This window comes from Halictus rubicundus, chromosome 11 (assembly GCF_050948215.1).
Source record: "Halictus rubicundus isolate RS-2024b chromosome 11, iyHalRubi1_principal, whole genome shotgun sequence".
Classification (NCBI taxonomy): domain Eukaryota; kingdom Metazoa; phylum Arthropoda; class Insecta; order Hymenoptera; family Halictidae; genus Halictus; species Halictus rubicundus.
This window is the reverse complement of record NC_135159.1, coordinates 15,286,082-15,301,107: the sequence shown is the minus strand read 5'-3', so window position 1 is coordinate 15,301,107 and position 15,026 is coordinate 15,286,082.

Genomic DNA, 15,026 nt, shown 5'->3' with positions numbered 1-15,026 from the left:
CGACCGGTCTGCCCCCTTCGGTTGATCTTATCGGGCCGGAGGAATTGGATTAACAGGATCAGCCGTTGATGCGATTAATCCGGTGGACGTGTATCGTTGCCGATCGAACGGCAAGCTTCCCCCCTCCCCCTCGATCGACAAAAGGAACTCGAGGAGAACTGATTGCGAGCAACAGAGAGAGCTGAGGGAGAGAGCGAACCAGAGAGAGAGAGAGAGAGAGAGAGAGAGAGAGAGAGAGAGAGAGAGAGAGAGAGAGAGAGAGTGAGAGAGGGAGAGAGGACGAGAGACGCGGAGGAGGTGCCAGCAGGATCAGAGGAACCGATCGAGAGATCTTCTCGTCGGAAATCGAGCACGAGGGCGTCTACGAGGCGTCGATGCTTTCATACCTCGATTCTGTTTCGTTTCCACGATGCACTTTCCCCCGGCCCCGAATCAAATCGACACCTGCAACACGCCAAATTCAATCCAATTCCAATTCAGACGATCTAGGAAAAAATCTAGGGGTCTTCAAAAAATTTCTAGAGCTCACCAAATAGTGGAAGAGTTTGTCAAAAAAATTCTGGGACATTGGGACCAACTAGAAAAATTGTTTGAAGATAAGTACCAACGATAAGAATATGAACTCTCTTTGAAAAATTTCTCCCCACCACTACATATTGGGCCCTACTAGGGGCCCTAGTATTTTTGTGTCGAAGAAAAGCAAGACTGGAGTCGGGTGGAACACTCTGTATAATATAGACAGTGTCCGAGGATTTTGGGACCATTGCAACCCGTGGGCCCGATATTCGGAGCGTTTAATAACGGCAATTATCGGCGCCCTCCCGTTACCGAATCGTTCGATCGTTGGCAGCTCTTATTCGCCGGATCGAATAAGGTAGGCAAGCGTGTTAATCATCTCTGGTTTGAGCAGGCCCGGTGATAGAGGAGGATAGAGAGAGCGCCGGGCCCCGTGGATGGGCCCAGTCATTGTTGCCTCGTAAAGCCAGTGAATGCCCTCCTCGTGATTCCGCCTCGACGGGGCAGCCAAAAAACGATCGGGCTAATCGTTCCACGATTGTAATAGCTTTTCTTCACGGTCATTGTCCCGCCTTGGGACCTTTGATATACGGTGAACGGCAGAATGGGCCTCTCGCTACCCTCTCTCTCTCTTTTCACTCCGTCTCTCTCCGTTTGGTCGATACAAACGCCACGATTGCCGATCGATTGGTAATTTTGTCGGGGTTAAATGGAGAACCGGGGGTGGGGGCCCGTCGAAGAATCGTTCGGGAACAATGGGCCCAGGTTGTAAGAAATGTCGCGTCGCGTGGCCAACTCCCCTTTCGGGCCCGCGGGCCCATTAATTTTTCCAGCCGTGTTACTCCCCTGCCACTGTATCTGCAGCTAACAAATTTTTTTTGTTAAACAATTGCTCGCAAAATGTTGTTAACCAGAAAACAATTTCGAAACCAGAAGATCGCAACTTGTGGTAGAAATTTTTACCCATCTGCCGATTGGACTTTTCTCATTCAAAGTGTGATAAATCGGTCAAAAAAAAATCGTAGCTCAAAATTATTTGTCTCGTTGGAAAGCTGAAACTTCAGTCTTTACACTCTGTGTGGTCTAAGTCACGAGAAAAATTTTTTAATCTCAGCAGAGACACTCGAGTCCGACGAATTTCCAAAAAATCACCATTTTCACTTTTCTGCGTGCAACTTCGTGTGAAATTTTTTTAACGAAATGCGACGTGAAAGCATCGAAAGCGCGATGTTTGCTCTTTAAAACGAGCCCAGAAAGATTGCCGTCCGATTTTTTCTGCCAATGTTACAACAAGTCAAACGCGAACAAATTCCCATCTTCAAATAAGTTACTGCAAGATTTTCAGGTAAGAAGAATAATAAAACAAACATTCCAGCAAAACCATTAACGGTCACGGGCACCAGAGTCCCCCGCGAGGCGGGAACAAAGCGTCGCCTAATAGAAATCAAATCGGCCCACGATTTATAACGACTCGGTGCCCCTCTTCCTTTTGTGCGTCCTCGGAGTGAGCCTCTCTTTTTCGCCCATCACGGAATAATCGAACAAGATCGATGAGAGCGGGATGACTGGCCCTAAAGCGGGGCCCGAGGAGTCGCAGCGCGCTCTGCCGGGGCCTGTACGAGTCTCAGCGGGCCCTGTGACACCTCCGGACAGCCGCCACGCCGCGCCGTTGACGTCCGGAACATCGACATTTTACGCTCGGAATTTTCATTGTGCCCGCGTTCCCCGATTCCGCGGCCACTCGGCCTCATCGATTACGATTATGTCGGGGCCCACGGACCGGATTAGGCCCGCTGGATTTTTCGGGGGGAAGGGGGCAGCGCGCGCGAGCCGAGATCCAGGGACCCCTGGCGCGAAACAACAAGCAGCCAGAAAAATGGATGGGCTGCTAACCGTGCCACACATGGAGCCCGCTCGGTTATTATCTCGCTTTTACCCGATCGTCCCGCGGCGCGCAACGCGCTTTAATCAAGCTACATTCTTAATTACGTTTTCACCTCGCCGAGGTTAACAGACACAGAACCGGCTCTCTATATTTGGCGAAGCCCGTTTCGATGCTGCCCCATCGCCATTATTCTCACCCAGTTGCGTACTATTTTTGACACCGTCTACAATTTTCTCTCGTGGCAATATTAAAGGGTCTCGCTAGTTCGACGCTACGATCGCCAGGCGATTTTTGAGAATTTTTTTCCTGGAAAGTATTCGGTATTTCCATTTCAAATTTGGCACGATTTGTCGGGGATACTTGGAGCATGTACACCAATTTTTTCGACCACTAATTATTATTTTTATGAAAGTTGTAGGTACTTCGATTGGCTGCTGATGGAATTTTGGGACGTTGGTTGAACGGAACCACCCGTTTCACGGAGTTGATTGAATTTTGGACGCCCTGTAGAACGAACCTTCCCCTCTCGAACAAGCGAAGACTCGTCACAATCGGACGTGTACTATCCGAGATAAAAAATCGAACGTACCAGCGTCGCAGAAATTGCGAAATGTAACAACGTATCCTGATGTCTTACAATCACATTTATGTCTGTTTAGGCTGCATCTCGTGGATTCTCCTCGAGTGTACCTTTTCACAAGGTGTAATGACACTCCGAAACACGCGATTGCCCGAGAACAAAAGAAGGTCAGAAGAACGTCTGTCGCAAACGGCGACGCTAAGGAGGAGGACAGACGTGGGCGTCACATGATCACCGAAAGGTAAACGGAAACGGGAACGCATCCCCGGTCGGCGATCCCTTTGAGCTGGTAAGGAGGTCCGTCGAAAATTCACTAGCCCGTGGAACCGTGAAATCTTATTTGCAAACGAGATTTCGAGTGTCCCCTCTATTGCGTCTCGCCGTGGCCCGACAATGGCGAAACCGTGAAACCTTCGGCTGACACGGAGATAAAGGAGGCAGAGCCACCAGGAGCGATTTCCTGCATGAGTTCTCCCTGTGACGGCGAGAGATCCGTTTGCTATTCGGATCACCGTCACCTGTAATTTCGTCCCCCCCTCCCACCTTCCCCTGAAGAGAGATCGCTCACTGTTACGCGAATAAGACCGCCGGCAATCCTAATCTGCCCATTGTTGCCCGCCGTTCGATTCTCGTTAGAATTCCTTCTGTTGCGACCAGATTGCGTGTGCTGTACAAAAATATAAATTTTAAGATGAGGGCCAGAGGAGGGCAGGAAAAAAAATTTATAACAGTTCAAAGGATAGGTTCTGCCCTTCAAACGAGCCCAAGAAGCTCCATCAGTTTGTAACAATTAGGTGCCTCTCAGACACGTTTCGTTCAAAGTGCCATAAAACGGTAAGAAAAAATCGTAGAACAATTTTTTCGGTCTGGTTGGAAAGCGAAGATCTCAATATGTGTATCTACTGTGGTCTCAGCTGCGAAAAAAATTTGTTCATCTCTGTAGAAAAATTTGAATCCGAGAAATGTTCAAAAAGCGACTATTTTCACTCTACTGCGTGCAACCTGGAGTAAACAAGTACTAGAAAGAAATAACTTGGAAGGCTCGAAAGCGCAGATTTCAGGCTTTAAAATGAGCCTAGATGGACCGCCGTGCGATTTTTTTACAGAAAGTTAGAATTGTTTAAACATCGTCGAACAGCAACCTAGCTTCACCGCTGGTCGAATGAAAGGCGTTCCCGGACATGATATAACATTTGTGGCTAGCAGTTTGAGGGGGTTTGACGGTGTTTGCGCTGGTTTTAGTGACTTACATAATGGACTGTAACCGCGAAAATATAGTAACAGGAAAGGAGAAGTCCTTCTCGGGCTACGGTTCAAGCCAAGGTTTATGAAGTCTTCACTTAGGGTATCCTTCGGAGCGAGACGTAGGCGTCGTGCGAGAGCTATCGGCGCGCGTGGTCTACCCGCTAGTTACACTCCCATAAAGCCACGACGTAAATTATCCGCGAGACTGACACTTCAGGGGAGTGTTTGCGATGGTCCACCTCCCGTCAACGCCCTCGCGTAAAACGCGAGAGGAGGAAGCCTGGCCGAAACAAACCGACCGAACCGGACTATTGAATAGGCATCAGATAACGTTGTCCGTCCATCAATTACCTCTTCTACTTGTAATCTCAAAAACTCAAACCCCCTCCGATAAATAAAAACCCATTAATCCTGATTACATTAGGTTCAAATATATCACGATAAAAACTTCTTCACCTGGCTACAGATAAGTGTCACCGAAAAGTCCCATTCTTTTACTTGTAATCTCAAAAACTGAAACCCCTCCCCGAAAAATAGAAACACCCCTTAATCCTGATTACATTAGCTCCTGTATTAGCTCCTGTCTAATATATCTCCACAAAAATTAATTTCTGGACCTGGCAACAGATAAGTGTCACCGAAAAGTCCCACTCTTCCACTTGTAATCTCAAAAACTTGAACCCCACTCCGAAAAATAAAAACCCTCGTGATTACATTAGGTTCAGTCTGAGATCACAAAGATTTCTGGACCTGGCTACGGATAAGTGTCGCCGAAAAGTCCGACGACGTTTCAAGCGAGTTTTTCAGTCACTTCGGTCAGATAGGACAACGTGCATTGATAGGAATGAAAAATTGAAGGTGTCTGGTGGATCTAGAGGGAATTGCACGGTCTCGAGGGAATTCGCAGAAGTGGGGGATTGGGAAAGAACTATGAATTTGGAGGAGACAGAGGGTGGCCAGGGTGTAGGGTGGATCGAGGGCTGGTCCTGCGTTTAGCGTTCGTGCAGGGGTCACTAAATGGTCTCCGCAGGAACTGCATGGTATGGCGGTAACGCCTCGCGGAGTAGCGCTGCTAAGACGCATTACTTCCACCGTCGGTATCCGGGCATTTGTCCAGGACGACGCGTCCAGGAACTGAACGGACTTGGCCTGCCGGGGGGATGGGCCGGTGCCCGGAGGATTTAGTGCACCGACGCGACGGTGCACCAACGCGCCCCATACGTCTCCGGAATCGTGTTAGGATTTTCTGCCCGGCCGTACATCTTTTTCTAATCGTTCGCCTCGTTCCGCTCCTTCCCCACCCACGACAAACAGAGAGTCCTCCAAGGATTAAACGAGAGAGAATATCGCTTAAAGGTATTTCCACGGAAACCCGTGGACTCGCAATTAAACGGTTATGCAATCGTCCGGCGAGTCATCGATCAACGGCGAGGATCTACCGATCGTAAATCGAGAATCGTGCTAAATGCTTGCTGAGAGGTTTGATGAGAACGGCGCCACGCATCGAATCGTATTAACGATCGTAAATTTACCGGGTACAGTTTATTCTTGCTCATTAATTGCTTTTACGATCGTGGAATTGTTGGAAATGCTTGTTTATCGTCCACTTTATGTTTCGGCTCTCTAGATCTTCCGTGGATTTTTTTTTTTTTAACAATGTAATGATTGTTTTAGTATCGACCATCAGCTGAGATTTAGTCATTTTCGAGTTACTCCAGCCTTGATGGGACGTACTTGATTCAAAGTGCCATAACACGGTGACGAAAAATCGTACGGCAAAGTTTTTGGACTCGTTGCAAAGCTGAGGCTCTAGTCTTTAAAGCTGTGCTGGTCTTAGATCCGAAAAAAATTTTTTCATCTCTGCAGAGACATTTGAACCTGAAAATTTCCAAAAAAGGGATTAATTTTACCTTTTTGTCCACAGCGTGCGGAAAAAATTTTGTACAGTAAAATAACTTGTGTGCTTGGAAAGAGCAGATTTCAGGCTTTAAAATGAGCCTAGATGGATGGTTGTGCGATTTTTTTTCACAAAGTTATACTAATTTGAATATCGACAACCACCCAAGATCTACTAACCCCTCAGTTGTTGAAGTGGCGACGGATCATATTTCATTCAAAGTGCGATAAATCGGTGCAAAAAAATCGTAGAGCAGTGTTTTTGATCTCGTTGGAAAGCTAAATCTTTAATCTATAGATCTGTCGTAGACCAAGTTGCAAGAAAAATTTTTTCACCTTCGTAGAGTCACTTGAATTCGAAAAATTTCCAAAAAGCGACCATTTTCGCTTTTGTCGTGCATCCTGGGGTGAAAAAATAGTCTAAAAAAACATGACGCAGAGATATCGAAAGCGGAGGTTCCGAGGTTTAAAATGAGCCTGGGTACATCATCCTCCGACTTTTTTCCACAAAGCTACAAATTTTTCAGTTTCAACATTCGCGCCACTGGCCAACGCTGGCAGTTTGAGCATGTGACGTCACTTGAGCAACATTCTATTACAGCAGCATGACTGCAAAAACCTTCCGAAAGCTGAATCAGATGCCCAAGGCATTGTGGGTGTTCCGATTCGAACAATTTTCGAGGAAGCGACTTGCTCGGACACAGAAAATAACCGTCGCGCATCACGATCGAGGTGTTCGTACGTTAATTATGACCGGAGAATCCGCGAGTTTCGTTAACGCATCGAGATAATGCGATTCAGAAATGATCCCCGGCTTACGTGTCGATCTTAATCGGGCCTCATTGTTCACTCGGCGCGGGTTACATAAACGCGTGCGCGCGCGCGAGACCGAGCCGCGAACGCCTAGCCTAACGCATGTGTGCCACCGCCGTGCGATTACTTAGCGTAATATATAAAGTATCGTGCAATTACTCTGGCCCGACGGTGTTGCTGCGCGCCACGGCCGATCTTATCGCGGAAAATCTGATCGGTCTCTTAACAATATCGTTTCATCGAGGAGTATCTCGCGTGCACCGACGAGAACAAACATCGTAACTCGAGGATAATCCCCAGGGTAAACCCGAGGACGGACCGAGGACGAACGGATGCACTACGATCATCGTAAAAATGCACCGAAAAAATTTCAATTCCTTTAGTCTCCCAAACTAAAAAAAAAAATAGATTCTGTCGATTCGTACGTGCTAAAAATTGTATAAAAATTCATGAAGCTAGATTTGTATTATTCGAGTAGCAGAAAAATCGCAAGGGTCGCCGGCGCTCGTTAGCAGGGATTAATTGGAGAGTGTTTCACTTGGCGAATGGAGATCGAACGATCGATCGTAGCACTCGGGCTCTCGCGAGTTCGCATTTTCGATTGGTTCCGGGCCGGCACTCTCGGATCGTAACTTTCCAAGGTAATTCTTGTCCGTATACTTCGCTCCGGCGTCGTACTTGACCCGCTGGCTATTAATCTCGTGTGCCATCACCCCCTCGATCCCGAGGAGGCGTTTCCGGACTAATATACGACGACACGACCCACGCCTCTATCGGCTGCAACCTAACGAGGACTGACTTTAACGGTTAAATAATAGTAAGAGCTCCGGCCAGCTTGGCAACCTTGCCTTCATCCCCCCGTCTCGACCGCTCTCCACCCGGCGAAACGAAAACACAATTTTCCCAGATCCAACGCCTTCAAACGGAATCCAACATCTTCGAACGCCGCAAATTTATTCTCAACGATACTCTCACAAAACCATAGAAAACCGAGACGTTTCATTCTTTTGTGAATCCAGGGGACATTTTCGATTGTGCTTGTTGGAAATGATCGCGGCTAATTTTTAATTAAGGGAATGGGGTGGCGAGCAAAGGTGCGCAGTGTTGCTGCCGCGGCGCGCCGGTTTTGCATTATAACTCAGCCAGGCCGGTATCGACTCTCAATTAGAACAGTTCGGACAAATGACCGTGATTACCGGCGTAATGATAGCTTGGTCGCGTTCCACGTGATTCATTCGATCGCGTCGAGAGGCTGCAGCTTGCGCCCTCTCCCCTCTCCCTCTCTCGCTCTCTCTCTCTCTCTCTCTCTCTCACTCTGTCTCTCTTCGGCCGAGCGTTGTGCGCGCAGCACTCGGTTCTTGTCGCGTGCCGGATGCCTTCCTCCTTCTCGGCCCTCAATTTCGCGATCGCGTTCCTCGCCCCGTGGTTTCGTGACCGAGAGCCCAGCCGAATTTCCGACTGTTTCGAACCATGAAACCGTCGAGCCGCTGACGCACGAACCGCCTAAACGGGGCGAACCGTTGTCGCCGTGCGCTCCCGTTCCCGGTCGACGCGATATCACCTTTCCCGATACGTCGATGGTTTTTACGCGCCGATTTGATTCCCGCGAGGTGTAGACGGAGTACCTCGCGCTCGCGGAACTGTAAACTCGCAGTAGCAACACGGTCACGCTATGTACGAAGTAGTATTTTTCTGCCCGTAGCGGGTGTTCGCACCAAATGGCTCTCCTTCCCGTCGTAACTCGGGAGCAAAACGCTTCCTCGGAATTTGACAAACGCCGTTCGAAACAGCGTCAAAAACAATGCAGATGAGCAGTTTTTGGTTAGCGGTGGACAACTCCTACTTGGTGGAACAGGGTACGCACTTAACATTTTTGGGTGTTAGAAAACAATAAAAATATAAATAACTTATAAAGAAATCAACGAAGTGTACGGAATTGTATACTCCTGGAAGGCTTGATTTTTCCTCGATTTTTCTGTGCAAGTTTCACCTCCGTATCTGTTTCCAGTCAAAAGTTACAGCCCCCGATAGATTTCTCGAAAAACGTACTTCGAGCCTGTGCTTCTCTCGACCTTGGCATCCGATCGGAATAATTTTGCCGGGAATCGATGGCCTGTATGCAGGACTAGTAACGTGCAAAGTCTTAAAAAGATCGGATATGGTTCATAGAATAATTGCTCGGCGGTGCCCGGGTCAATTTTGACCCACAGGTAGAAAATATTAATGAATGGGGGTTTCAATGGATAGAATCGTAGCCGAGTATACAGTTATAAAATAAATCGAGTTTCCGTAGGGGAATCGGTGCTAAATCGGTAGGTCGTTGATTTCTTCGAGGTATTATACAACGCGATGAGGGCACCGCTGCTTCCTGGGGGAAAAATGGTGGGAAAAGCGGAGGACGTCGAGCCGCTCGAGGTTGCGGGCTTCTTGCTATCGCGGGACGAGCAAAAAGAGCGGCCGATGGTATTGCAAATGATGCAACAGGCTCGAGAAGAAGAATAAGGAGCGGCGGCGCGTCGGATCGAAAACGGCGAGTAGCCGGGGCCCAGGCCAGCGTGTATCGTTCCCCGTCCACAAAACCGTGTGGATTACACCTGCGCAGCTGCCCGGCCGGGGCAGGTGAATCCTCGGCTCACCTGATCCACGGTGGGTTCCGCGCGCAAACCTGGCCGGAGACGTTGCACGTTGACACGTGTAAAGAGAAACACAGGGGAAAAGCCTCTCCGTGTTCGAGGACACGGGCAGGTGATATCGATTGCGCGCGAATTATGCTCGGATCGGCTCTCCCCTTCTCCCCTTCCCTGCTCCCTCGCCGGCACGAGCCGTCCACGCGAGCAAAAATTGTCCCTCGTGCCAGCCGAATCCGAATCTTCGAGCGATCGCCTCCAGGCTAATCGCGTCGCGATTCCCGGAGCCCTCGAAATTTCCGCGCGCAGCTGTGGCCCCGTTCGCATATGCGAGCCCTCGGATATGGCAAATAAAAACGACCCATCGATCTATAATCTGGAGCTCCGCACGTTAGAGGATCCCAGACCAGATCCGGCCTCTTTCTCTCTCTCTCTCTCTCTCTCTCTCTCTCTCTCTCTCTCTCTCTCTCTCTCTCTCTCTCTCTATCGTTCGTCCCCCGTTCTTCGTTACTCGGCCCGTTCGGATAGTGGCCAATCTTTTGTAATTATAGAGCAGCCGCGAGTCCCATTAGCTCCGTAAGGCCCTCGCGCAAGCCCAGCCCTCGATCGGGAACCGAGAAGCGGACCATTTACCTGGCACGCCGACAAGTCCCACCACTGACCAGCTCAACAGTCCTCCGGACTCGTAAAAAACGCAAACTGTCGGCTTGTGCAACATATTCTTTCCTTCAGGGGTACCTTGCTTTTCCACAAGTAAATAAACAGTTTCAATCTTGAGAAACTGTAAATTTCATAATAATAATATAGCCGGACCACGTGTAATTTTCATCAGCTTCGCGTTTCAAAAGCGTACTTCGGGACGAAATATTTCTTCCAAATTCCATGTACACCATTCGAAAGAGCGTGCAAAGTACTACCGGTGGTGAGTTTTTGATTAACGTCGGACCACTCCGTCCCGGAAAATCAGTCTGCGCACTAACGATTTCCAGGAACAAAAAATCAAAAAACACAAGAGACGTAATCAAAAAATGAACAAACCATGTGAAATCGTGTATCGTAGGAAGGCTTGATTTATTTTCGATTTTTTGAAGCAAGTAGCACATCGATATCTATTTCCAGTCGAAAGTTACAGGTGGGGGTAGGTTTCTCAATAAACACGATTCACCCCCCTGTATATCCGGAGTTGGAGACCCGATTTGAAAAATTTTTACGTGGATCGACGACGGATCGGAAGGACTAATCCAGTGCAAAATTTTAGGGGAATAGACGCAGGTTTATTTTCGAGGTCACGGTGCTCGGGAGGGTTCGATGTGTCGCGATCGTCTTCAGGGCGTCTTGGGCGCCCGGAGCGTAGAGTTTGCGTGGCGAACCGCGAAGGACAGGGCCCTAGCCGGCCGGAAGCCGGTTGTAAAGGCGCGCAAACGCTTTTGTTCGCGAGGGAACGCGGGAACGCCAATAAAAATCCTGTAAAACACGGGCTTGTGGATTTACAAGCGGCGCGGCGAGGCGAGCGCGTCATTACGGAGGCGTAGCTACGGACAGAAACCGCTCGTTACACTCCTCCCTGATGTCATTGTTTCAGCGAGAGGCCAACGAGTCGACGAGTTCACCGCAGAATACGCCGGCCGACTATTCGTTGTTAATTCGGGCGTCGTCGGGCCGAACCGGGCCGGGCCGGGCCGGGTCGGGCCGCGACACCAGGCACAGCGGTCTCTAATTCATTGGTTCCGCTGCAGGTGCGCTTCTCTCCGACGACGATCCTCTCCGCGCCGGTGTAAAGGAACTATTAAATCGCGATTTTATGCTCGATCAACGACTCCTGCCCCGAGCTCACTCTGCGGTGCCACGCGCCCGAACACTCGCCACTCTCGGACAAAACCCTCCTGTCTTCGATTCTCAAATTTATATCTGGTTTAAAACCCCTACGTTTAACATTAAAATGCTGCGCCTAATTTAATAATCTGTTATCTGATCTCTCCTGGAACACTACAACTCTGACGAGACAAAGGGATATCATTGTCCACAGATTGCCCCATAGAAGCGTGTATTTGCACGCGAAAATTCTGAAAAAATTCTTACACGTCGCGAGCATCGACGTGCTCAATTGGGAATTTTTTCAAATTTTTGGCACAATTTTTTCCGTAAAATTTCGGTCGCAGAAGATTAGTGAATGATCAGGGGAAAAATTAGCGCCCGCTTCGTTGTGTTCCTTGAGCGCATCAAGGAGTCGTTGACGGCCGGCCGCGTCATCGATTCGCTCATCCGTTCGCGATCATCGATCGGAATGGCGCACGCGTGCGGACGATCTTTCCGCGCGTCGACGTTCGTTAGATTCCAGCTAACGGTTTATCTCGATCTCGGATACACGTCTCAATTCCCCGGAGTCGACGTTCATTCGCTCGAGTCGATGATTTATCATGAACCGTTCCCCTCGAACAAGCGCGTCGCGTCGCGTCGCGTTGTCGCGTTTCTCCGTTCGCGAGTCGCCCGCGGCCTTTTTCCACGGGACTGTACAATTTTCTGACTCACCAGCACCATCAATAATCCACGCCGCGATAATCGCAGGCTGCAGTCTGGAGTAGCTAGGCGCGCGCCGAAATACCAGGCCGTTTCGCAACCTGGATTGTAAATCAAAAAATTTGAAAAAATTCATAAACACTTACCCCTAAGGCTAGAACACGTCAGATTTTTTTCAAAATTTTTGCATTCCATTCTCTTCCAAAACCGGGGCTCAAAGTTTGCAATTTTTACTTCACTTAAACTAGGCACCCCTCAGTCGAGGGCATTTTGTAAATTTTTTTGTGATCAGGATCTTTAACTAAAAAATTAAAAAAAATTCCTATATGCTTACCACTAAGGCCTAAATACGTCAGATTTTTTTCAATATCTATGCATTCCATTCTGTGCCAGGAAGGGGGCATAAAGTTTGCCAATTTTCCTTCTCTGGAATTAGACACCTGATCAAGGGGATTTTGTAAAATTTTTGTGGCCAGAATTTTGAAGTAAAAATTTTGAAAAAATTCCTGAGCGCTTCGCTGTATGGTTGCGATACGTCAGATTTTTTGAGACTCGCACAGGCAAAGGAATGGCGGTAGAGGTTCTAGAATTGAATGACCGATTTTTCTTGAATTTGATAAATCGGTTGTCTGTGACTCTGAAAAGTCGCAGATCGGCTTTCGATCGTGATCGGTTAGGCTTGTGGCGGAAAGTCGGCGGGGAAAGAGTGTTCCGGCGGAGCCCGTCGATGTCCCTTAATTAACGCGTGACGCGAAATAAATTACGACGATTCACCGATACCAGGCTCGCAATAAATATAACACGCGAGGTACGCGGCTACGCGGCATAATTTCCCGGTCTGGAGCGCCTCCGCAGGTGTCGTTCACCCAGCTGTGTGCGTAAGCGAAGCACGGTTACACCTGCGGACCGGGAACTCGGAGGAGGCGCTCCTGTTCGCTGTCGCTCTTTAACGAACGCCACAGAAATTCCGAGTACATCGTTCTTCCTAGAACGTTTACACATTTTTTCGAATTTTTCTGATGTCTACTGCGAATCAGGCGTCACTGATAAGTGGTCTCGGCTCCTGGGAGCGATCTATGCTCTTGGGGGCATTCTATATTGCTCCACGGAGCATTCTTTGTCACGATTAATCTAGGCTTTTTCTTCATTATTTCAAAGTCCAGCTTTGAAGACACTGATTTCGCTTTTTTCGGGGGTGGGGAGTCATGAGTGGGCGTGACTTAACTGCTCCTGGTTCAGATGGAGCCAAGGCAGTGCCCGGTAGGGTAATTATGATTAACGTCTTCCGTAGACGGTGCATTTTCTACAAATTTCAATCCAAGAACGACGATTTTGTGTTTCCTGTGGGTGGAGTTTCAAGAGGGGGCGTGGCTTATTTGCTCACGGTTCTCACGGAGTCAGGACAGTGCTCCGTAGGGCAGTTTGTGCTCATGCCTACCCGAGATTGTGTGCTTTATAAACAAATGAACTCTGAAGTGGCCTAAATGGGCGTGGCTTAGTTGCTCCTAGCTGTTGATCGTCAGATTATAAATTTTAAACAGATCTACTACCAGTTTCCGTGAAGTTCCTTGACGCTTTCGGCGACGATGGACGAATCAGACGAAACCTGTCCCAGTATCAAGGTCAATTCTCGTGTCGGCGACGAATAAACACCTGCCGTCTTGGAGAGCTCGAGCACGCGGCGATGTTTTCAAACGAACGCCGACGACAAATAAGGAAAACCGTTTCAACAGAGGTCTGAGGATCGTTATTCCGCAATTCTCTTGCCTGGGAAGGAAGGATCTAGGGACTAGGGAATAATCTGGGGATACGCGAGGACTTACAGACTGGGGAATACTCTAGGGAGCAATATAGATTCCCTGGGGACACTAAGAGGGCCTAGGGTATCGAAGGATCTGGGGTAGGGAGGGGTCTAGGGTCTAGGGAATAATCTAGGTATTTTGGAGAGGTCTAGGGACTAGGGAAAGAATTGCGAAAAGAACTAGGGATGGAGCTAGGGTATGTTTTAGGAACCACTGGAGGCTCTAGGAATTAGAAAATGGACCAAGTAACTAGGGAAGGGTTTGGGAAATTTCCCCAGGAAACGGCGGGAAAATTCAAAGTAACTTTTCAAAGACCTTCTTTTTAAATATCCTAACGAACATCATCCTCCATGAATTTCAGCAAGCTATGAGCCCGTAACGTTCGGGTGGTGAAGTCCTCGAGCACGGGGACATCTTAAGGGCGAGCAGGGGCGTACCAACGAAGGATTGCGCCCCGCGCAATGAATAATTTAGCCCGGGGACGGAGGCCTGGTGGGCGCACGCCATCGTCCGGCAAAAACTAATGCCCGTTCAGATAAATTACCGATAAACCGGCCAGATAACCATCTAGATAACGGAGCGTGCATAAGCGGCCGGCACGCGAGGCTCCCACACCGGCTCCGCGAACATAAACGCGAGCCAGGCAAGGAAGCCGAGCCGAGCAAAGCCGAGCAGAGCCAGCAAGCCGCGAGGGCTCACGGGAGAAACGGTCGGGTCGCGTCGCGTCGCGTCGAGCGTCACGGTTTTATCCTGATCGGACGGGGTCGTGGATAATTCCCGATTATCTGGTGACGTGGGCCCCGAACGCTTCTCGCGAGCGGTTTTTATTATTTTTTATTGTCGCGTATTAAGCACGTCGCGTAAAAACGATAAGCCGCGCGCGACCGTGTTTATTAATCAAGAGGCGAGATCGGGACCGGGTTTTTATTCCGCGATCGCAGGAGAGACGTATCGTCGCGAGATTTCCCAAGCTGACACCCCCGGGGGAAATTAGGGCCGCCGAGCCTTGTTTTCCCGCCGCGAGCCTAATCTACGGCTTTATGGGCGGGCCGAGCGCGAAATAAAATCGAGCCTCGCGTGCAAATTAAATTTTATCTCTCCCGGTTGAATCTGCACCTCCTTCTCTCCGAACGTTTCTTCTTTTC